General features: G+C 41.4%; 1 long non-coding RNA gene across 1 annotated transcript in view; it reads right to left on the minus strand.

The window, feature by feature from the left end:
* Positions 1-21,203, minus strand: part of LOC142143685 (uncharacterized) — a 70,929-nt gene that overhangs the window by 33,796 nt on the left and 15,930 nt on the right. Inside the window, exon 3 of the long non-coding RNA XR_012689563.1 lies at positions 17,921-18,013. This is a non-coding gene — a long non-coding RNA (uncharacterized LOC142143685). The remainder of the gene's footprint in view (positions 1-17,920; positions 18,014-21,203) is intronic.

Raw genomic sequence — 21,203 nt, forward strand, 5'->3', positions numbered from 1 at the left:
TATATATATATATATATAGGTCAAATATTTATATACACTTATCAGCCACAACATTAAATCCACTAATAAGTGGAGTGAATAACATTGATTATCTTGTTACAATGGCACCTGTTGAGTGATGAGATGTAATAGGCAGCAAGTGAACAGTCACTTCTTGACATTGATATGTTGGAAGTAGGAAAAATGGGCCAGAGTAAGGATCTGAGCGACTTTGACAAGGGCCAAATTGTGATGCTGAATGACTGCGTCAGAGCATTATCAAAATGGCAGGTCTTGTGGGGTGTTCCCAGTACGCAATGGTTAGTACCTACCAAAAGTGGTCCAAGGAAGAACAACCATTGAACCGGCGACAGGGTCATGGGCGCCCAAGGCTCTTTGATGCACATGGGAATGTTAATGGTGGCTATGATAGAAAGGTGTCAGAACTAACAGTGCATCGCAGCTTACTGCGTATGGGGCTGTGTAGCCGCAGAGCAATCAGTGTGATCATGCTGACAGCTGTCCACCATCGAAAGAGCCTACAATAGGTACCTATGTGTAATAGTAGAAAGTAGCCTGGTCTGATGAATCACATTTTCTTTTACATAGTGTGAACGTCCGGGCGTTTGTGCATAGTTTACCATCGCAGGTCTTGTAGAGTCCATGCCTGGATGGGTCAGAGTTGTTTTGACGGCACGAGAGGGACCTACACAAGATTAGACAGGTGGTTTTAATGTTGTGGCTGATCGGTTTATACAAATTGTGACAAAGGTATTTAGCTGACAGTCTGCAGGGCAAGGCTCCAGACAGAGTTACACATTTGTACAGCAGTGCACCTAGTTTAAAGAGATAACGGTGGAGGACATATGTGTGACAAAATAATAGTTTATAATAGAGTGTGATTTAACTTATATATTTTAGCACAGGATAGCGGGTGATGGCAATCAAAGCATGGTCGGGACAGGCTGAGGTCTAGGGTCCGAGCAGGTAACGTGGTCAGGTACAGGCAAATGGACAGGGCTGGCAGCAATCAATGGGAGTCCAGATAAGAAAGCAGAGGTCAGGGCAATACGCAAACAATCAAGTCCAGGAAACCAGCAGAGGGTCATACACAGAGAATCAATCCAAAGTTTCAGCAAACTGACAGGAGCAGGCAAGCTAACAGGAACTGAACGCTATAACAGGCAGGGAGGCTAAGAGAGAGCCAATGAGGAGGGGGAGCCACATGGGTGGCAATAAAGCTCAGGAGGATGATAATTGATTAATTACACTGTGCACACGCGCGCCCAGCCGTCAAACTAGCTGGGTCGCGGCTGTGATATCAGAAGCGTCCCGGCTGTTGCCCTGGTGACAGACGGGGTGCATAGGTGAAAGTGACGTCCGGGTCATCATGGCGATGGCCGGAACACGAGATGCAGGCAGAGAGAGAGACGCGCCAGTTGCTGGAGAAGCCGCGGCTCGTGACAGTGAGCACATACTTGTAACATATATGCAGATATCTTAATGTATGAAAATGGACAGCACTGCATTAATACAATATTACTCTGCTGATTTACAAAACGAAGAAACATTACATTAGTTAAATATATATAAATAAATTACATTTCTTACATTTGTTTTGCACATGGGAATGTTAATGGTGGCTATGATAGAAAGGTGTCAGAACTAACAGTGCATCGCAGCTTACTGCGTATGGGGCTGTGTAGCCGCAGAGCAATCAGTGTGATCATGCTGACAGCTGTCCACCATCGAAAGAGCCTACAATAGGTACCTATGTGTAATAGTAGAAAGTAGCCTGGTCTGATGAATCACATTTTCTTTTACATAGTGTGAACGTCCGGGCGTTTGTGCATAGTTTACCATCGCAGGTCTTGTAGAGTCCATGCCTGGATGGGTCAGAGTTGTTTTGACGGCACGAGAGGGACCTACACAAGATTAGACAGGTGGTTTTAATGTTGTGGCTGATCGGTTTATACAAATTGTGACAAAGGTATTTAGCTGACAGTCTGCAGGGCAAGGCTCCAGACAGAGTTACACATTTGTACAGCAGTGCACCTAGTTTAAAGAGATAACGGTGGAGGACATATGTGTGACAAAATAATAGTTTATAATAGAGTGTGATTTAACTTATATATTTTCAAGTGGTGTACAGCTATCCTTTTCCACAACAAACAGCAGCTCACAGGATGTGTCTGCAGTGAGATTCATCAAGCAGAACACCTGAGAAGTCCTCTACATAGACCAGGTGGGAGTGTCACCTGTCCATCAAGCTAGGGTTGTGGGAGGAGTGTAAAGTATAAAATCCTGAGTTTTTCATTTTGCAGTGTGACCAATACTGAACAAGTGATAGGATTCTAATCCTAATTTATATCTGGCCTGTAGTACCTCTATGCTGCCAGAGGTGCTGCTATTTTAGGTTAGGACGCTGATCCTAAATTGTATCTGGCCTGCAGTATCTCTATACTACCAGAGGTGCTGCCATTTTAGGTTAGGACTCTGATCCTAATTTGTATCTGGGCTGCAGTAACTCTATGCTACCAGAGGTGCTGCTGTTTTTCCACTGGACATTCCACCTTGCCTGCAGGAGATAACCTCCTTCCCTGATCTTCACCTGCACCTGATCCACTGTCTCATATACCTGCCCCAAACATTGCTTCTTGCAATTCATCATTTGTTTGCTGCTTCTGGTCCTTGTAATTGTGCTCGTTGTTCTCCTGATTATCAGACTTCTGCCTGTTCCATCATTTTCTACCTTTGCCTGTGACCCAAGATCCCAAGTTTGACCTTGCTCCTGCTCACTCCCTGGTATAATTGTGGGTCCACCGACTTCTGACCCCTGGCTTGCCTGACCCTCCTTTGCCTGTTTGTCCTGGGGATCATCTGCATCTGTACTTCCCCTTCCTGACATCCAGTGCCTGGTGCCTCCTGACTAACCTGGTATTCAGTGTTCTTGTGCCTGTGCCTCATCTATATACCTGGACATCAGTCTCTGCTAAACCTGGTAACCTGCATCTACACTTCTCCATTTGTGAATTGAATTCTAACCTGTATTGTTCTATTATGTATTGTGACTGATGCTGAGCTACTTGGCCGATGACTAGGCAGAAGGTTTGTGTCTATTGAGAGCTAGGTTTGCTATCATACTGACAAGAGTGTGCTCTGGATAATTGGTGATGTATACAATAAAAGCACCTTTATTCAAGAAAGAAGACATTGGGCCTGATTCATTAGGGAAGGTAAAGCAAAAAAGGAGTAAGGTTTATCCTAGACAAACCATGTTACCATGCGAAGGGTGCAAATTAGTTTATTATTTTCCACATAAGTTAAATACTGGCTATTTTTTCATGTAGCACACAAATACGTGATAGCTTTATTTGTACACTGAAATTTAAATTTGATCTAGGACATGCCCTACCTCAACTATCAATCTGCCCCCTCATTTTAAATTTACCTCCCCCTTTAATGCAACATGGTTTTACCAAAGTGCAAAGTTACTCATTATTTTTGCTTTACTTTCCTTAATGAATCAGGCCCTATGTGTCTGTCATCTGGTCGGTGTCAGTGTCACTATATATACACACACACACACACACACACAGACACAGACACACACACACACACACATATATTCACACACAGTATATGTCTGTGTGTGTGTTATAGTGTGTATATGGAACAACTACTTTCCACTGCTTGCCTCTGTCTAATCCAGCGATCTCCATCTGAGCAACTTGTTCTCGGATCTGCAGAGGCACAAAAGTTTGGCTGGAAGTGTATATATTGTTAGCAATTACTATATACTAACAATAAGCAATAAGTTAATTATAATGACATAAATAAAACTATATAGTATTGTGGTCTATCACAAGTGTTTAATGAAATAAAAGAAGCCCCCCAAAACATTGATACCCATACATTATAAATAATAGACCACATAATATTAATACCTACCCTCATATTATCAGTATAACAGCACACAGGGTAACAATATAATGTGGGGGTGATAAAACATGACAATCAGTTTAACATTGTGTTGTTTTTTTTAGAAAATAATATTATTTCTGTTTCTTGACTGTAAATTACACAGATGTGTATGTATGGGTATTTTATTTTTCATTTCAAACTATAAAGTCATGTCCAACAATAAACCCTGTCAGCCTATGTTTACCATGACTTTCTCCCAGGCCTCCCACTGTCTGAAGATTAACTTATGTATGTGATAATCCTTACACACTGTAGTCATAATGTCTGAAGACTACACTAACATAAAACATGGCATTTACTTAAACTAATAGCAATCCCCAAAATAAAGCTGCAACGTGTTTATTAAGCAGATTGCAAACATTCACATAACATAAAACTTTAACATTTTAAAACACCAGACACCAGAGAAAACTTTACAATTAAACAGCTCAGCAACCCAGTAAACAATTACTTCTAATCACACATGAAACCAGTTCTATGCAACAATGAAGACATAGATTCATCATATCTCTTTTTTTACTTTGGTTCTAAAGAAGATGGAGGCAGCGGGGTCTACAAGAGAGGAGGAAGGGAAGCAGGAGGGGAGGGGCAAGCCTACTAAGGAATGCATCTCATTGGTGGCTGCTCCTGGGGGAGTGTCCAGCCACTGGGAAACCCAGTAATGGCATGACCAGCCCCCTTTAGACCCGGACCACCCAGACCAGGGCCCTGTGTCCTGCACAGCTCCTCCATCCATTCAGGCGGGTCCCCCAGGGGCCATGGGCTCTAGGAAGGAGCTCAGAACATCTAACGTGGTCCAGCGCTGGGTAAAAGTCTGGTTAGGAGAAGACCAATAAGGAGAGAATTGCAGTAGTCAATGTGAGAAAATTATAAGTGCATGCTTTAAAGTTTTTGCAGAGTCTTGTGTGAGATATGTGTGTATACTAGAAATATTTTTTAGATGTATGTACAGGATTTGGATACAGATTACCCGTGGGGATCAAAGGACCGTTCTGAGTCAAGGATAACATCAATGCAGCAAGCTTGAGTGGTAAGGGTTGTTGTTGTGTTGTCAGCCTCTGTTGGCAAGTGGGAATATTAGTTGCTTGATGTTTTGAAAGATTAAGTTTGAGGTAGCGAGAGAACATTTAAGATGAAATGGCAGAAAGACATTCCGCAACGTGGGTCAACACAGGTGGTGAGAGATCCGTTGAGGTTAGAGATATTTGTGTATCATCCACAGAGATATCATCAACATTTATTTATATAGTGCCAGTAATTCCGCAGCACTGTACAGAGAACTCATTCACATCAGTCCCTGCCCCATTGGAGCTCACAGTCTAAATTCCCTAACACACACGCAGACATAGATGGAGAGACTAGGGTCAATTTTATAGCAGCCAATTAACCTACCAGTATGTTTTTGGAATGTGAGAGAAAACCGGAGACCCTTAAGGAAACCCACGCACACATGGGGAGAACACATAAACTCCACACAGATAAGGCCATGGTTGGGAATCAAACTCATGACCCCAGTGCTGTGAGGCAGAAGTGCTAACCACTAGGCAACTGTGCTGCCCTTACAGAAATCTAAAGGAGCTTATTAGTTTTCCAAGAGAAGTGGAATAGATAGAGGAGTGCAGAGGACCTAGGACTGAGGCTTGTGGCACTCCATTCATCCGATACAAAAGATGATAATGATGGCTAACACATCTTTGCACCAGAAGCATCTATGTGCTCTATTGTAGGTTGCACGTATCTTTAGATACATGCAACTAAAAATAAAATGCTAATGTGCGTGTGCATTTTTTGCATGCACATTTATGGCACATCTTTACATTCAACTCTAAATTAGGCCCAATATAAGAATCCTTTATGTGCTACAAAGATTTTCCTGAATTTGTGGCACTCAGAGCATTCATGTGTCTATGATCAAAATCTGATCCTATTAGATTAACTTAAAAATTGATTAAAGTGTTTGCGGTACAATCATCAATAGACCCCAATTCAGACTGTGAATTCCACGTTCATTGCCTGCAGTTCACATTCGAAGTTCACGTTCAAGGTTTACAGCTCGAGGTTCGCTTTCAATGTTCGCCCTTCATGGCCTCTAGTAGTGTTCTTAATTTTTAAAAACGCTATTTAAGTTACTGACATAATATTAGGTTTTTAATATTAAACAAAACTTTTTAAAATCAAACTGCGACCACTGCTGTACTTGAAATTCTCTGCTTGAGTTCACTGTTCATTATGTGTAATAGAAACCCGCCAGAATAGTTCAAACTTAACTCAAAAGTGCACAAATCATTTCATACATGTGTGAATTGGCTGAAACACTGTCAAATTTGCTATACTTTCCTAATTTATTTTTATTGTTCTAAACTTCAAGAAATTCCAGTGGATTGGCAAAACAAGTTTGAGAATTGAAATTCAGCTGATTTGAGCATCTCTACTGTTTGCCGATGACTTTAATGGCCCTCATGCGTGGTTATCAGCCGACAAGAATCATGGAGCAGCTGTGACTGGTTTGTTTGAACCACCCACTAAGAACAACGGGATCTGCTTAATGTGGCCTTTCATGTTTGAGGGAAAACTGGCTACATATCTGGTTGTTTTTCCATCCAGCCCAATAACTAGATCACATTGTGTGTGGCCAGTTTAATTAACAGGGTTAGATAAAGGACATTCGTTTAGATTGGAGGACAGACATAATTAAATTGATGTTTTCTTTAGGATAAGCCGTGGTATAGTATTAGAGGCAGCAGTGTTAGCAACATGGGTCTAATGACTCTCTGGGCCTAGCTGCAGCTCTGTAAGAACTCAGAACTAGAAAGTCTACTATGTCTACTAAATAGGTTATGATGGTGCTACCGCTAACGGCTACTATCAAGAGTTTGTAGAACAGGATGTAGAGGTCTTCACCTATAGCAGCCGCCTTTCCCATAGAGCTTGTGACGCTCACATGTATTTGAGCTTAATACAAGCTTATGAATACACCGTAGCACAGGATAGCGGGTGATGGCAATCAAAGCATGGTCGGGACAGGCTGAGGTCTAGGGTCCGAGCAGGTAACGTGGTCAGGTACAGGCAAATGGACAGGGCTGGCAGCAATCAATGGGAGTCCAGATAAGAAAGCAGAGGTCAGGGCAATACGCAAACAATCAAGTCCAGGAAACCAGCAGAGGGTCATACACAGAGAATCAATCCAAAGTTTCAGCAAACTGACAGGAGCAGGCAAGCTAACAGGAACTGAACGCTATAACAGGCAGGGAGGCTAAGAGAGAGCCAATGAGGAGGGGGAGCCACATGGGTGGCAATAAAGCTCAGGAGGATGATAATTGATTAATTACACTGTGCACACGCGCGCCCAGCCGTCAAACTAGCTGGGTCGCGGCTGTGATATCAGAAGCGTCCCGGCTGTTGCCCTGGTGACAGACGGGGTGCATAGGTGGAAGTGACGTCCGGGTCATCATGGCGATGGCCGGAACACGAGATGCAGGCAGAGAGAGAGACGCGCCAGTTGCTGGAGAAGCCGCGGCTCGTGACAGTGAGCACATACTTGTAACATATATGCAGATATCTTAATGTATGAAAATGGACAGCACTGCATTAATACAATATTACTCTGCTGATTTACAAAACGAAGAAACATTACATTAGTTAAATATATATAAATAAATTACATTTCTTACATTTGTTTTGCTAGTGTGAATAAAGCCATAGTAACTGAATTTTTATAATGCTATATAGTATCATCATGGTAAAACAATACTCTGGGTCCCTTATCTCAGTCTCATTCTGTTCCTAACTACACCATGGAAACTGTGCTATGTGGCAGCACATACCTTTCCTTAGTATTGGTCGACACAATTATCTTCTGAATAGTTACATAGTTGCAGAAACGTCCAATTAAAACTCAGAAATTTCAGCTACTCAACAGAAGCAATAAAATAGTACAAGGCCACAGGGTAAAACAATACACAGCTACACTGTTTGTTCTGATATCTGTCATGTACTTGTCTGATAACTTGCTGTGTTTGAACATTTATGTCACAGGACAAGTAATATAAAAACAAAAATACTAGAGATGAGTGGGCTCGGATTCCGCTAATCCGAGCGCTCCCGAACAGTACGGATCCGAACGGGATCCGAGCACTGTTCGGATATTTCCGGCGGGCAAAAAAATGAAAACAAGGCTCTGTCGTCCAAGTCTCGCGTCGAATCTCGCGAGGGGTGGGAGGGAGGGCCCAGAACAATTCCATCTTGTACCTCTTTTTTTGGCATTATGTGCTCAAGCTACCTCAGAGCAACCTTTTGGCCTAAAAACAATATTGTGAGGTGTTCAGAATAGACTGGAAATTAGTGAAAATGATTGTTATTGAATGTCATTGAGGTTAATAATAGCGTAGGAGTGAAAAAAAAAAACCACAAAACTGGTTTTTAGCACTTATGTTTTTTTCAAAATAAATCCGAACCAAAACCTTTCGTCAGGTGTTTTGCGAAACAAATCCAAACCCAAAACCTCAAGCAAATCCGAATCCAAAACACAAAACACGAGACACCAAAAGTGGCCGGTGCACATCCCTAAAAAATACCCATGTATTTCTTTGCTATGCTATCAAACTAAACACAGGACTAACAATTATTGTCTGCACATTTGGCCTCTGTATTAATCTCCCAGAAAATCTATTTTTAAGAAATGTCTAAAATTATATTTCAATATTTTATAATTCATTGGATTTGAATTAACCATAAATGTTAAAATAAATAGTAATTTTATCTGGCTATCCCAGAATCTCAATATCTCATTGTCAATCACTGACATGGCTGAACAACCCTATACAAAGGTTTGGCACTTAATTAACCTTTCTTTTTAATGGCACATTGCAATGTAAAAATATAACCACACATGTTATTTGCTAACATTTCTATGGTCCTCAAGCCTGACAGCGACCTAAATGTTTCAGAACTTTCCTTAATGCATTGTATAAGTGTTTTTAAAGACAACACAACACATGAAATGGGTATGAAAATGGAAACTATTGTTTTCAATGTCTCCAAAACACACTTACTATGTTACACAAGTTTAGGATCATTGCATTTTCCAAATGCTGCCTGCTACATTCACTTGCGTTTTCCTCCACTTCATTACCAAAAGCTAGAACAATCACGTTAACTGCATTTGCATTTAAAAATGCTTTTGACAAGCAGTTTGTATTTGCTTTTAATACAAAACAAGCACCAGTGGGTATAAGTCCTTACACTGGCTTTATCCCCATCAGACCGACCACTGATAACATTAGACGTGGATTGAATATACTAACGGATGCTGGACTTTCTGAAAGCTCAATATTGCTTTTATTATTTTAGACAGGGCTAATACCAATATTTCTGGATACAGTAATCTTCTTTGTTCTTAGACTATGTTCATATACAGATGACATATTGCTAACCCTAACCAGCATTCCTAATTCATTTAAGCATATAAATTACTTTTCTGCAGTTTAACGATCTCTGTATCATTTGCCATGTCCATAAATCTTTTCTCTGGAATGCAAAAAATAAACATTCTCTTAATATATATTTTTGGGTTTTCATTCACTTGTCAAAATTGTATTCCGTATACACAGATAGGGCACAGCTACACTGCTCGCAATGTTTGCTCATTTTGACAGCACAGCTGTCGTTAACAGTACTGTTGTTTAGCATCCCAATAGTATTATTATTACATTACATTACATAAACATCATATAGGGCACGCAGGGGCATGACATCTGTGGGCACCATAGCAAATTTTATAAGGGATCCCTATGTACTGCCCAATGTTTAAAATTTCACATATACATATGTGGCTGGGAAGGCAGGCACCCCTCAGCTCTGGGCCCCAAAAAAAACCATCACCCCCTGCTACTATGGTAGTTACGTCTTTAGGGACACACTCTGTACAGTTTGCATAAAACCCCCAATGATGACAAGAGGGGAAGGAGCCCTGTGTAATAGAAAGATGAATATGTATTTTCTAACAGGTAGAAACAGAGGCAATGTCTCTTATGGATATTTCAAGTAAGAATAAGCCTGCTATTTTTGCAAGAGACTGTATATAAGGACATTACTTGGCTGACAGCATATGACTGTTAATAGTGGGCATGGTGCTATAAGCATAAGGCTACTATGTTGGCATGGGACTGTATGTGGTGGACGTGACCTCTGTAAGTATGATTTTTAAGAAAATATGACATTTTTCTGTGTCCTTCTTTTCTTTCACTCAAACTAATCCAAGCTACTTAGCCTCCTGTTACCCTGTTTAGATGTCCTGAGATATTGCAGAATCACGAAGAATGTAAAGGTTCTGTTTTAAGATATAGTTGAGAATATTAAAGAGAGGTTCCAAAAGGATTTAACTTTTACGACCTGTGCCGTAAATTGGTATTAGGCACTCAGCTGTAAGTACTGTCTGGTACTCTCTATTCATAAATAACTCATTGGTAGAGCAGAAGAGTTTAGAAACAATCAAAGAGATACATTAATGTTGTCTCCCCCTTTCAGATTTTAATCCATGGCTGTTCACAGAGAACATCAGAGCTTCACCAAGATAATGCTATGAATTAATTCACCAACACATATTTGCAGTTTTATATGACTAGTAATTATCTTGCATATTACAATGCCCATTTTAGGCGCAATTTAGCATATATATTTTTTAAAGTTACAGATCCATTAATAGATTGACAATGGTTACAGGTTCCCCGATTTCAGTTTGCTCAGCTAACCATGTGGAGCTTAAATCGTCACAGGCACCCCTTGGTTAAATTCAAGAACCTGTAAATCTCCTCTATTGCATATCAGGCTTTGCTGTGGTCTCCTAATACTTTTAAGTGCAATACTTTAATAGGATTGTGATTTTTCTTAAAAGCTCTGGAAATAATTTCCCATGAAATGTCGCCTATACTCCACCAAGTAACCCTTTCAGATTTCTGACATACTGTTCTCTCGGTTTCCATTGGTGGAGATATATTTGCTATAGATGGACAAATTGATTTGATCGAAAATCAGACTAATTTTAGTCATCCATAATCTATACGATAAGCAGCACAGATATATCAAGATGAAAATGTGCCTTAAAGAACAACAATAATATGGCTTTAGAACACATTTATCCAGGCAGTTGTTACGGCTCCCAGTGGAAACTAGATAGGCTCTTAGAACAAGGCACTTAGAGGTCTTCACCTATAGTAAGCTGCCTTTCCCGTAGAGAGTAAGATTCTCACAGGTACTCAGATGTCCCCAGGTCTTGTTCTCAGAGTAGTAATAGCTTATTTTACTAACCAGGTAGCAATGGATTATGGAGGCTGGGAGTAGTAGTACACCAGTATACACAGAATAACCAGAACTGATGCAAATGGTCGAGGGCAGTCAGTGAACGGAAATGTCAAGGTCAAGTCAGAAGTCCAGGGCAAATAGCGAGCAACATAGTTCCAATAACAACCCCATTTTTTGCAGGAATCCACAAGCTCACCTCAGACCCATAGCCCATCAAGTGGACTAAAAATCTTTTCAGGATGGAACATATCACCAGTGTGCTTAGGGGCTCCTCCGTGTCCTTTAACAAAGTCTGGTCTCCCTGGGCTTCATATTGTAATCAACCCCTGCTTCAATTCTAGATGAACCCGACTCGTTTCTGGAAACATCAGATTAGACTGCTCTCTTGTGCTAAAATCGTGAATTCCTTCTCCCTTCCCCTAGTCCTCCCAACCTGTTCTTCCCCACCCCCCCCCCCCCCCCATCTTACCTTATACCATTCTCTCCTCCCCCCCCTTCTTTTTCTTTTCCCCCTTTGTCTGTACAATTCAAAATAAAATAACATCTTCATGGTACTATATTGACATGAAGTTGAGTTTATACTGTAGTAGCACTGTGAGAGAGTGTCATATATATTGTTCAATTTATATGTGCATATATTATTCAGTAATATTGCTCAAGATAAGATGTTACTAATAAAACGTATTTAAAAAAATAAAAAATCAGAATCCAACATTGTCCTGCAATGAATTCTTGGAGCCCATCGATCTCCACCGGAGGAGGTTTAGCAGTGAGGCTAGACCCAGGTTTCTTAGAAAAGAACAACACACTTGAAAAGAGAAGAGAGAAAATTGTTTGGAATTTTTAATGATCTAAGAAGATCCAACCAGAAGGGTTCACTTGCCTAATGATCTTGAATGAACCATTGTATCTAGGTCCAAATTTTGTAGAAGGTTGCTGAAGTCTAATATTTTGGGTGGACAACTAGACCCAATCACCCACTTTAAAAGTACATGTCCTATATGGCAGATCCAAGAAAAATTCTGAGGGAAATGAAACATTTAGTAAGGCAGAATGGACATTCTTCCACTTTAACTTAAAACGTAAAGCAGTGTTGCATACTTCAGGGAGTGGGTAATAGATGAGATAATAAATTAGCCCTAGGATGCTGCCCAAAATACAAAATACCAGAGTGGTGTTAGTAGAGGAGTGGAACGCATTTTATAAGCAAATTCAGGCCACGGTAAATATTCAACCCAATTTTTATGAAATGTAGAACTATACCACCATAGATACTGCTCCAAGGACTGATTCACCCTCTCAGTCTGACCATTGGATCGAGGGTGATATGCGAGGACAGGCTAAGATTGATTCCCAACAAGGAACAAAAGGATCTCCAGAACTGAGCGAAAAATTGAGATCCACTATCTGAGACTATATCAAAAGGCAGTTCATGAAGTCTGAACAAATTGTGGATGAAAATAGAGGTCAACGATTTAGCTCTAGGTAACTTGGCAAAAGGAACAAAATGAGCAATTTTGTTGAATTGATCGACAATGACCCAGGTGGTATTATGACCAGCGACAATGGGTAAATAGAGATATGGGTCCATGGTTTACTGGGCAAAGGCAAAGACAAGAGTTGGCCTCTGCCAACTCTTGCAGTAGTGTACAGCTCATTTAATACATATCTTATCGGAAGGTTTTATTAATTTTCCGTTTACAAGGTAACAGACACATAAGTCAGCTGTCTTATCAGCATTTTGATATTTATTAGCAAAGCACTGAAAATATCAACCCTATAACTCAACTTCCAGGAATGATATAAAAGAATGATTGAATGCACATTTGTACTTTGACAAAATTTTGGCATTAGAAAAATAGTAGTAATAGTTCCTAACTGAGCATCAGCAGCTTCTGCAGCTTGAGTTAATGTCCTTCATAACTTTTCATTTTTAACTTTAGTAAGAAATAACGTGAAACTGTAGATTCCATAATCATATCCCTGAAAGTAAAGGAACAGAACCTGTACAATTCAATCATATTCTAATAGATTACTCACACTTTGTTTTTTTTTTAAGGTACAGATAAAGCATTATGTTAGGTAGGACAGTGTGGTAAATGTTGTTTTGTTAAGTATATATTGGAAAAAAATAAAACACCACCAGACCCCGTTCACTTATGTTCCAAGTCCCCGCTCTGCACAAAGCCAATTACGGGCACTGGAGGCCTGTTATTTATTTAAAAAAAAAATTAATAACAAGAGAGCCTGTCAGTGGTCTCCACAAATGCCAGAATTGGTAGATTTAGTGTAACTTGGACATAACAGCAGCTGACATGTCAGCCACTGTTAGATACAAGTTATACTGAGTCTAGCAAGGCTAACAGTCTTTCCTTCACAAGATAATCCCGGCAGTGCCTCTAACCACCAGGACTCGCTGCCCCGTCTGCCTGTGTCCCGGCCGTCCCCATGACGACCGGGACGTCATCTCCGATTTTGCGACGGCCGTTGCTAAGGCAACGGTCAGAACACTCTACTGACAATTGCCGCATCCCGGCATGAGAGGGAGCCGGGAGCATGCCCATTCTGTTTAAATTAATTATTGGCCTCCTGAGTTTTGTCTCTCCTGCTGTGCCTCCTGTTTTGTGATTGGCCCTTTTCTGTATTTAAGGCAGAGAAGGCTTAGCCTCCCTGCTAGTTACAGTGTACAGTTCCTGGCTCCTAACCTGCTCCTGGGTACCGTTCTGGTTTTCAGATTGATTTCTCTCTGTATGATCTTTTGGCTTGTTTTCTGGACCGTGCTTTACTGCTGGTGGCCCTTGCCTGGACTCTACCCCGATACCTGTTTCTACCCTCAGACCTCGGCCAGTTTCTGAGCACGGTTAATTCCTGTCATCAGCACCTATATACGCTGCGGCGATATTCATAAGCTTGCACTACGCTGAGCTTAAGACCTGGGTGCATCTGAATACCTGTGAGCGCAACTAGTTCTATGGGAAAGACAGCTGCTATAGGTGAATACCTGTACATCCTGTTCTGCAAGCTCATGATAATCAGCCGTTAGCCCAGCGGTTCCCAAAGTGTGCGCCGCGGGTCCCAGGGGTGCCGCGGCGCTGTCAGAGGGTTGCCACGGGAAAAAGCCAGGGAAAAAACAAACAAAACATAAACTTACCAATCCGTGCGGCGCCGGGACCCAGCATCCTCCTCTCTCACGCAGCTTGTCACTATAGTGACAGCTGCGTGAGAGAGGAGGACTGCTTAGTAATTGTTTTGGAGGGGTGCCTTGAAAAAATTATGGAGACTCTAAGGGTGCCGTGAACTGCAAAGGTTTGGGATCCACTGCATTAGCCATAACATTACTATGACATTATGGTGATCAATAAGAAAAGCCCCGGCTTCCCCACTGTAAATAATGGTTCCTGGCCACTGGAACCTCAGAAAATCCAGGCTTGAGGCCATGTGCAGCCACTGAAACCTGCTGACATTAATGAACATGAGCTATCATTGTAAATTTACAGATGGTGGTCAGGAAGGGGTGAAAGAGATGTAGATATTTTTCTTATTATGAATCATGTTTTATAGAAAATACAGAATGCAAACCTATTTTAATATATCTGAGACACTGATGAATGGAAAAAAAAAAGAATGATAGAACTGTATTATCTTATCACGGGGTATTATTTGCATCCACTATAGGTGTAAATGTATAGTATAGACCAACACGTAGCGGCAGATTGGCTATATTGGCTACTGGGACTGGTACTACCTAATGTCTTTTTTTGGGTAGGGGACGGGAGGGAAGGTTAAAAGAATATATTTTAATCCCTAAATTAACATTTGACTCCGATTTGACTTCAGCAGTGGAGTTCACTAGTCGGGCCGGTCCACAGCTTCCTGCATTATTGATCAATACAGGTGGTTCTGTCTTAATCCCTTCCTTTGCCTTGTTTTCAAAGCTTATTACAGTGCACGGCCCCTACCTCCTCTTTGATAGACCCTCCTGCTCACACGCCACGGTGGGACCCTTTCTTCCGCACTGTGGCCACACTGTGCAGTCCCTGACAAAGGCTGGACATCTTATGGTAAGTAGTTTTTCAAAAACTACAGGGATACACATATACTGGGCATACAGACACTAGTACACACACTAGACACACAGACATGTGACACACAGCAGACACTGGTACACACACTAGGAACACATACACTGGTACACACACTAGGAACACATACACTGGTACAGACACTGGGCAAACATATACTGGTACAGACACTGCGCACACATACACTTGTACAGACACTGGGCATGCAAACACTGGGCACACATATACTGGTAGATACACTAGACACACCCACACTGGGCATACAGACACTGGTACATACACTAGACACACAGACACTGGGCAAACAGACACTGGTACACACACAGGGACAGACACTGGCCACACATATGCTGGTACAGACACAGGGCATGCATATACAGAGACAGACGCTGTGGGTACGCATACGCTTGAACATACACTGGGCATGCATACGCTGGTAGACAGTAGGCACGAATAAAAAGCAAAAAGAAATTTGTCAGCGCTTATCCTTTAAACTGCATATCTGTGTGTGTCTAGCAAAATGAAAACATGAGGTATTAGTTCATATTTTGATCAAAATATTTAAGCCTGCATCCCAACGTCAAGGGTACCTTATTTTATGCAGGTCCTACACTGACCTATATGTTTTAAACACTATTAAAATGCAGTTAAAATCAGATGCACTCACCTCCCAGGTATAGGGATTTACATCTAACAAAGGCTGGCTTGTGAGCCACACCCAAATGTGCCTCAAATAGGCTTGATGGACAGCTGCTATGACAAAAAGGCAATATTTTGAAACAAAACCAGAGAAAAATAAGCCCGCGCTCGGTATATCCCACATTATATATGGTACCAGCTGCTTGGCAATAAGCCCGCACTCGGTATATCCCATATTGTATGTGGTACCAGCTGCGTGGCAATATAAATGCCCATATATGTATACAAAACAAAAAGAAATTTGTCAGCGCTTATTCTTTAAACTGCATATCTGTGTGTGTGTCAAGGGTACCTCATTTTATGCACGAATACACTGGGACAGGCAACCTGGGCACACATATACAGGGACAGACACAGTGGGCATGCATATACAGGGACAGACACAGTAGGCACGTATATATAGGGACAGACACAGTGGGCACACATACACTGCTAGAGACACTGGGCACGCATACACTGGTACAGTCACCTTGGGCACGCATATACAGAGACAGACGCTGTGGGTACGCATATGCTTGTACATACACTGGGCATGCATACGCTGGTAGACAGTAGGCACGAATACACTGGGACAGACAACCTGGGCACACATATACAGGGACAGACACAGTGGGCATGCATATACAGGGAGAGACACAGTAGGCACGTATATATAGGGACAGACACAGTGGGCACACTTGTTATTATATTGAATCACTAGGATGCTTTCTGTATTGCAGTCATAGGAATACTCTCTGTATTGTATGGTGGTAACTAGGATGCTCTTTGTACTGCATGACTGTAACTAGGATGCTCTCTGTACTGTATGGCAGTCACTAGGATGCTCTTTCTATTGTATGACAGTCACTAGGATGCTCTTTGTATCGTATGACAGTCACAAGGATACTTTTTCTATTGTATGAGAGTCACAAGGATACTCTTTGTATTGTATGACGGTCATTAGGTTTTATATTGTGAGCTAATCAGACCGTGGTTACCGGCTTCTGGGCTAAACGTCTGCACTTCAGACAGGCCAGTCAAGAATATCACACCACTCAATTGTTTTGGTAGAGTCTACTTACACCCAGGTTAAAATCAAAATGTATCTTGAGATACACTTGGATTTGAATATGTTCAGAACTACATACAAGTCCTGTGCTCTTTTTTAAAACGCAACTTACGTGCAAGTTGCGTTAGGACTTGAATAGGGCCCTTATCATGCCATTTTACTTTATATCTGTCCAATAGACTCAATGCTTAAAACAGTTAAAAATAAACAAATATAGTTATCATAATCTGCTTACTTGGATGATGTCTGCAGGATTCCAACTAGAAACCTGACATTCTGAAGTGATGAATTGCTGTTGCAGTATCACAATTAGGTATGTTCCCCTTCATACCATAGCAGTCTGCTGTCAAAACGCTGAGGGGCATATTCAATTAGGTCCGGCGTGCACGATTATTCGCGGCTGCACACATAAAGTGCCAAAAAAGTACCACAACATTGCGGATTTCCGTTTGCAACCCTATGGGGTGCACACAGAAATCCGTAGTGTTATGGTAACGGGAAGTGTGCAGCCGCCCGTTATCGTGATCGCCGGACCTAGTTGAATATGTCCCTGAATGTAATTGAATCGCTCTGGTGTGTTAGGGAAGCAGTGTTCCCCATGTTGACATATCAGAGATGCTGTGGGGGAACTGCTCAGTGCCTTATTTACTAACAGCAAAGTATGAGAGATCAATGTATAATAATATACTTGTTATAGGACTTTACCTAGTTTCTATGTTGCTCCTAGTTAAACGGCTTTATATATTGATGCAAATGGCTTAACCATGCCCAAGTCTCATTAGGTCGCATCTGAAAGAGGCATGCTAAACATACATGTACACAGGCTTACTGTACTCAACTGACGCTTGCCTTCCCAAGGGAATGGTGGCCGAACACGAGGCAGATATGGCAGACGTGCAGGGGAGGTTCATAGTTTTTTGACCTATTATAAAAAAAAAATTACAAATTTGTCAGACTCTTCTCTACAGAAAGTGCAATTTACAATAAGTAACAGAGCCTATATCTCTCAATCACAGAGGAAACATAAAGTTACAGATGGATCAAATATAAATAACAGATCATCTTAATAATTATTTTTGCTCGTTGTTCACTACAGAAAGAGAAGGGAAGGGGCCACAGTTAAGTTGCAAGTATACTCATAAAATGAGGTAGATACAAGTACATTTACAGAGGAGAAGGTCCTAACAGACCTCTCAAAACTAAAGTGGATAGATCAATGGGGCCAGATGGGATACATCCAAGGATACTAAAAGAGCTTAAGGGGTGCTGGTAACACCATTAACAGAATTATGCAATTAGTCACTAGCTACAGGAGTAATTCCAGAGGACTGGAAAAGAGCGAATGTAGTCTCACTACACAAAAGTGGAAGCAATGAAGGGACGAGCAACTACAGACCAGTGAGCCTTACATCAGTAGTAGGGAAATTGATGGAAACACTATTAAAAGAAAGAGTTGTAGAATATGTCAAATCCAGTAATTTATAAGATTCCAAACAGCATGGATTTACTGGGGGGAGATCATGTCAAACAAATGTTACTGACTTTTATGACTGGGTGACTAAAGTAATAGATCATGGGGGCCATAGATGTAGCTTATCTAAATCTTAGTAAGGCTTTTGACACTGTCTCACATCGCAGACTGTTAAATAAATTTGAAAGCTTGGGATTGGATTCTAAGATGGTTGAATGGATAAGATCTTGGTTACAGGATAGAAAACAGAGCGTTATAGTAAATGGAGTGCATTCACAGAAAGGAATACTAAAATGTTATTCTGTGTAATACCTATTTAGAATATTTGGGATCTAAAAAGAGCTATTTTACAAATCTTTATAAACACAAACAGGAACCTCTATAGAAATATTATGACCTATCTTTTGGCTTATATCTGCCCAGCCACCATTCAATTTTTTTTATCAATTATTTTTTTACCATTTTTAATTATGTTTTAGGTTATAGTTCATTAATGACAATGTTGTACCAATTCATTTTTGCTGTACTGTACTATTTAATGTAAACTACATATGTCTTCCTAATTAATATTTTTGAGTATGTCATTATGATGTGATTTTACTATTTTGGGTTTTTTGAAGACACTGCTGCTTCACGCAGTAAGTCATCCTGTATTTTTCTTTTGTGACACTTCCTTCTATTGAGAATGTCATGTGCTCTATCTGTTAAAAAGGCATTTAAAAAACTAAGAAACTAAGCAGAAAAGAACTTTCAACAACAAAAATAAAATCTGTCTTGTTTGATACAGTCTTCTTAGGAGTTTTTTGAAAAATCCCTTTAAAAATACTTTCAGAGAGAGAGAGAAATGTTAAAACCTTGAGTGGGACATAGGAAAGCTAGCAGTTAGGTAGGGGTTTCCTTTTGCCCAGAAACACCCCTCATGCGCAATTGAATTGGAAGTAGCCTGCAGGCGCTTAGAGACTGGAGCCCTCAACAAAGAGCGCCCCCTATCTCCGTCATTCCTACAGAAAAGCCGCTAATTAGAATGTCTTCATGGCAATACTCCGCCCCTCAATGCATTAGGTGTAGTGACCAGAGGAACTGCACCTCGCCTGTAAATTGTAGCTTAGGTCAACAATATCTGAAAATTCCTCCCTCATACTGTCTTCAGGGGACGGAGCCAATTTGTGGGCTATGGAGGATGATGATCCCTAGCAGTTGCTGAGATCAGCCAGACAAATGCGTCAGTACCTCAGTGATAGGCTCTATCTACTAAAACTAAATTGGAACAAATAGAACTTAACAAGATGATGCCCTATATAAAGTATTTATCACAGTACTATTAATGTTGTAACCCTAATTCTAGCAATAAAGGTAAAATAGGTACAAAAAGTAATTTAGTTAGAGATGATTCTTTATTGTTAGATTTACATAATTTATTTTAGACTATAAGGGCCTGATTCATTAAGAAGCACAAATGCCTATACGTGACGTTTTTTGTGTAAAATTGCATTGTGCATTCCCAGAAACGGACTATACGCCAGTGAACGCAAGTGTATGCCATTCCTTTGAACGCAAAAGACACGTACAACAGCCTATGATTTCATGGGCGGAATGGGGTGAGGAATGAGCGTATGGACGTAGTCAATGTCCAGTGAGGGCGTGCTAAGCGCGAGCACGCACAGCAGCGTCCCATTCAAGCATTGGGCATCTCTAATGTACGTATTATTCTGTCGTATCACTTGAACCAGCTACAGGTGGCACCAAGTACATCCAGAGCTGAACCACAGCCCATACCATAGCACTGCCTACATCCAGACACCAGGTACATCCAGAGCCGAATCACAGCCCATACCATGGCAAGGCCCTCAAACACGTGGCACCTAGTACATGCAGAGCTGAGCCACAGCCCGTACTATGCCAAGGCTTGATTTTATTGCTGGCCCATTATTACCTCTGGGGTTGAACCACAACGCCCATACCATTCTTCGGCTGTCTCTCCTTGTTGGCTCATCATACTTCCGAGGCTGAACCACAGCACTCATACCATATCATGGCCTTCGCTCCCTGTTGTACCAACTTACCTCCAGGGTTGAACCACAACACCCGTATCATACCACAAGCCCGTGCTGCAATTGGCTCTTCATACCTCCGAGGCTGAACCACAGCACTTGTACCATACCATGGTTTTCACTCCCTGTTGTATCAACATCCCCTCTGGGGTTGAACCACAACACCCGCACCATACCACAAGCCCGTGCTGCAATTGGCTCCTCATACCTCCGGCCTGCACCCACACTCAATCATCAGATTGGCCCCTGCATACCTTGGCCATTTGTACCGAAGCAGGAGATTCTGTACCTTTAGCTGACAGTTGCCCTAGGACTCGGGAATGGGCGGGAGGGATTGCTGTCCTGGGCCAAGAGAGTGAGATAACACCACCCCCACTCTCCTAAACTGATCCCTTTTGCCTGACCCCTCATGATACTTGCTTGTACATTACCACTCCTACTCCTTTTGTTAACCCTTAGTAATACAAATTGATTATGTACCCACCCAAAATTTTTAGCGACTCGGGCTAACAGCTTCCCTTGGGCTTAATCCATCTCTCAGTTCTCCTTTCTTTAGTGATTACTCATAGCTGTGCTCCTTTGTTGTCTGT

The sequence above is a fragment of the Mixophyes fleayi genome, chromosome 3, assembly GCF_038048845.1.
Source record: "Mixophyes fleayi isolate aMixFle1 chromosome 3, aMixFle1.hap1, whole genome shotgun sequence".
Lineage (NCBI taxonomy): Eukaryota > Metazoa > Chordata > Amphibia > Anura > Limnodynastidae > Mixophyes > Mixophyes fleayi.